The following is a 4623-nucleotide window of genomic DNA, read 5'->3' on the forward strand; positions in this document are numbered from 1 at the left end:
ACAGATTCCCGGAACACTGTATTCAAAGCAGATCTGAAAAAAAAAGTTTAAAAGTGATGACATTCACAAGATTCCTAAAATACTTACATAATATCAAAATGTGCCTTGAATTGTACCGACCTGACAGCTTCATAGATTCCCTATGCTTATTGTACCTCCGTGTGTACAGAGCCTAAGAGCCCAGAGTGCCAGCCATAATTGCCTTGCACGGGTTTGCTGTTACTATTTAGAGTCATTATGATTACTTGGTTCTATGGTAAAGCGGCAGCATTCACAGGTTGATTCAAAACTGAGACTTTCCTGACTACGAAATAAAAACATTATTCATTCAGATAGATTTTTAAAAAGGAACTGTCATTGAGGGGAAAGAGAAATAGTCTGACCATAAAAGTTTCACTAAACATGGAAAACAGGCTTTTTATGAAGAACCTACTTTGAGAGAGAGAGAGAGAGAGAGAGAGAGAGAGAGAGAGAGAGAGAGAGAGAGAGAGAGGAGGGTTTCTGGACTGGGGCTTGGAGACCGCCAGCCTAGCTCTAAGTTCAGTGAAAGTTCCTGTGTCAAAGGATGAAGCCAAGAATGAGAGACTCTCAGCATACTCCTCCAGCCTCCAGACACATATATGTGCATGCACCACACACAGAAACACATAGAAATGAGAAGGCAGAGAATAAGGAGACAAATTCACTGAATTAAAAAACATATAAGCGGGTTGGGGATTTAGCTCAGTGGTAGAGTGCTTGCCTAGCAAGCGCAAGGCCCTGGGTTCGGTCCCCAGCTCCGAGAAAAAAAGAAAGAAAGAAAGAAAAGAAAAACAAAAACATATGAGCATTGGTTGATCCTGATGACACAGGCTTGTAATCTTAGCACAAAGAAGACTAAGGGAGGAGAATCATAAACTCCACACTAGCCTGGGCTACACAGCAGGATCCTGTCTCAACAAAATAAAAACAATACAAACAAACAAAAATATATCAGCCTGCAGTCAGAAAAGTGCATAAAAAGCACTGTACTACCTGTAACTGTACCACCAGATTAGACTATATCCTGATCTGTCCTCCTCCTCCTCTTCCTCTTCCTCCTCCATCTCACCTTCCTCTTCCTCTTCCTCTTCCTCCTCCATCTCACCTTCCTCTTCCTCTTCCTCCAGCTCCCCTCCCCATTTTTCCCCTCCTCCCTTACTCCCTCCCCCTCCGCACTCCCTCTTCTTTGTATATGTCTCTGGTCCCGTCCAACTTTGACCTCTGCCCATTGCTTGCTTTGGGCTCTGTGGGTCTAACAAAACCCTATTTTACCTTGTGGTTTGGGTTGGCTCTGACCATCTGAAGATCATCTGTTTTCTGCTGTGCTTCAAACTTTACCACAGAGTCCCGACCCCAGCTCTCTCCACATTACATGATCTTGGGGTATTTATATTCACCCCACTGGCTCCTATGACTCTTCCATTTCCCCCAAATCTCATTCTCCTAACAAGTAGCAAGAAGCAAGCCCTCACCCCATTTGGGGGACAAGGGATGATACAAATGATGGTGGAATGATGGCTAACTATGTTGTTCAATCTTACCTTTGTGTTAGCTGTTTGATGGTGCTAGGAATTGAGCTCAGAGCCTTGAACTTACGAAGCAAGTGCTCTGCTGCTGAACTGTATCGCAATCCCATTAACAACATATTATAACTCCAAGTCAGGAGAAAATTGCCAGGAAGGAACAATGTTTCAACACAAAGGGCAAAGCTCTACAGATAGTCTCTGCTACATTTTATACCTTGGCTCTTTCTTCTTCTCTGGACTTATCTTCTACCAGATCAACTTTATATTCTATTATATTTCTAATATTTATATTCTATTTTATTCTATCATATATCTAGATCAAACTTGTATTCTAAAGAGACATATTTCATTAATGGAGAACGTCTAGACCTCTTCCCAGGCTCAGTTTGTTGTAGAGGCAAATGCTTTGATTCTGTTATGGTTCATTTATTGTATTGGGTTTGGTTTGTTTGTTTGTTTGTTTGTTTGTTTGTTGTTGAAGGCCGCTCACTAACAGGTACAGTTAATCTAGTACTTAATGCTACTCTCCCTGGAAGAAATGCTTTAAGGAAATCAAGCCAGCAACAGTTTACCCAGGAAAACTCTCGTTTAGCACTTGGTGGGATTCTTACTGCTACCACCAAGCCCCTTTGTGTGTCTCTTCTGAATTCTGACTGAAGAACGACCATAGACAGTTTCTCTCTTTTGAAGCTTCAAGAGTGACCTACCTACAATCACGTCAATGATTTCCTTACCAGAACTCAACAAAGAATTTCTCAAATAGCAAAGTACAATACGATCTTCGCCTGCAGATAGAATTATGTCCTTCATAGCACAGCTCCGGCAGCTGTACCAGCTAAGCCAAGTAATTACAATTGAGTGCATAAATTTGGCAGAAAGAACTCCACATTCCTTTCTCTAGAAGTCTCCAGAATGTCTGGTTCGAAGCTTCGATGAATGTTTATAGCCACCAAACTTGGTTTCAAATCAAAGATGCCCTAGGCAATAGCTGGGCAGTAATGTAGTGCCACCTAGCTTCTCTCCTGGTGTTGAGTCCATCCCCAGACATGCTCAGTCACTGAAGAAACTGGGTCGTCTTCTGCAGCATGCCAGGGCTTTCTGAAGCACAAGCAGGCAAAGGGCAAAACTTCTCTGTGTCCATCCCTCCGGGACAAGTGAGCATTACATATTTGCCCTAGAGTTAGGCAAGATCCTCTACAGCAGTGGTTCTCAACCTTCCTGGTGGCAGGACTCTTTAATACAGATCCTCATGTTGTGGTGAGCTCCAACCAGAACATTATTCCTTTGTTACTTCATAACTATAATTTTGCTACTCTTACAAATTGTAATATAAGTATCTGATATGCAGAATACCTGGTATGTGGCCCAGAAGGGGTTGAGACCCACAGGCTGAGACCTTCTGCTCTACTGATCAGTTGACTTTGACTTTTCCCATCATGCATTTCTCCTAAGCACCCCCACCTTACGCACAAACATCTCTATTTCTATACAGTATGCTTCCCCAGCCTAAAATCTCCTTGTCCTTCACTCTCTCGAATCTTCCCACACATTCAGGTTTCCCTTCCTTCATCAGCCTTCCCTAACTACACCGAGCCTAGTCCTAATCTCATGTCTGCACTGTGTTAAGTTTCACGCCTGTTAAATCTTTAGTTACCCTGCCGGAGTCATCCTGTTCCAGGCATGGACCTGGACTCACCTACTCATCCTTCAAGACTGTCACACTTCTTATCAGATAAAACATGCGGCAGACTCCACGGTGTTCCCTTAACGCCACCTCTAGTAGACGTTCCCGTTAGCCTCAGAGCAGAAGACGCATTCTAGTCTTCCGATTCATGATTTACGTTGTTGCTGAATGAATAAGAGATTGAATGAATAGAGCACAGCTGTTTATTTGGTATTGTTTCCCCAACTAGTATACATTTCTGGGAGTGGATGCATCTAGAACACAAAGACAAACGCCCACTTAACCTTTCTTTAAAAAAAAAAACATAAAAATATGAAAACAGAATCCCAGTGAGTTTGCTCTCCCCCTCAGTCAACCAGTCTCCTATTTTCACTCTGGTCTAAGACTTGCTTCTTATTCCACTGGGGGAAATAAAGGGAAGCAATCGGGATTTCTGCCAGCATGGAAGGAAGATGAAAATTAGAAAAGTCAGCTGAGGTTAACTGGAAACCTGGAGGTCAGTCACGCACCGCAGCACCCGGTGAGGATCAAGCGCATGCGCACCTGTGGCTGTGCTGCCTAGAGCCAGAGACACAGCCTTTAGGGAGCCAAAGGCACCAGAGACACGGGAATCTGCCCGTACAAATGCAGCTCCAGACTGCTCTCACGTTAAAACAGAGTGACCACTTAAAAATGTCACTCAACTGTCGACCACTTCTAGTGACTGAATAAGGGTAAACTGAGGCAAGCTAAGATTCCTCCCCAGCCTCCCCGACTCATCTCACTCCTTCCTGCTCACTCTTCCTCAGATGTGGGTATTTCTGATATAAACTGCCATGCGATTTCCTTCACCCAGTCCCTGAATTTCCTATTCTCTATTTCCCAAACCACAGGCCCTTCTCTTGCTTTATCTGGTTCTTATGTAATAGAACCTTCCAGCATGGCCTTCCGTGGCTAACAAACCCAGGCTATAAACCCAGGCTACTCCATTCTCTCTTCCCTTTATCCTGCAGTCAAAGCTTTTATCAACACTAGAAATCATTTTATACTACTAAAATTTTTAGCCTTTCCCCCACAAGAATGTGAATTTTAAGAAGGAAAAAAAGTTCCATTTTCATTTCCATAAAAACGCTGTCTTAGATCTGAATCTCAAAAGAATGATGCTTTGTGCACATGTCCCCTTATCTTTGTGTGTAGACTAACTACTGTGAGAAGCCTCCTATTCTGGTACATACAGTAGAGATTGCCTCCCTGCTCATAATCTTGTCTGTTCTGAGTGTTTCCATCTGGCCGGAGATGGGGAGCTAGAGACTTAGAGTAAGTACTACATGGGAAGCTTGGGGAATCACATCTGGAGCGATACGGACTGCTTTCATACACCTTTTCATACACTGTTTCCTTTTATTATAACCC

This window comes from Rattus norvegicus, chromosome 2 (assembly GCF_021556685.1).
Source record: "Rattus norvegicus strain SHRSP/BbbUtx chromosome 2, alternate assembly SHRSP_T2T, whole genome shotgun sequence".
Lineage (NCBI taxonomy): Eukaryota > Metazoa > Chordata > Mammalia > Rodentia > Muridae > Rattus > Rattus norvegicus.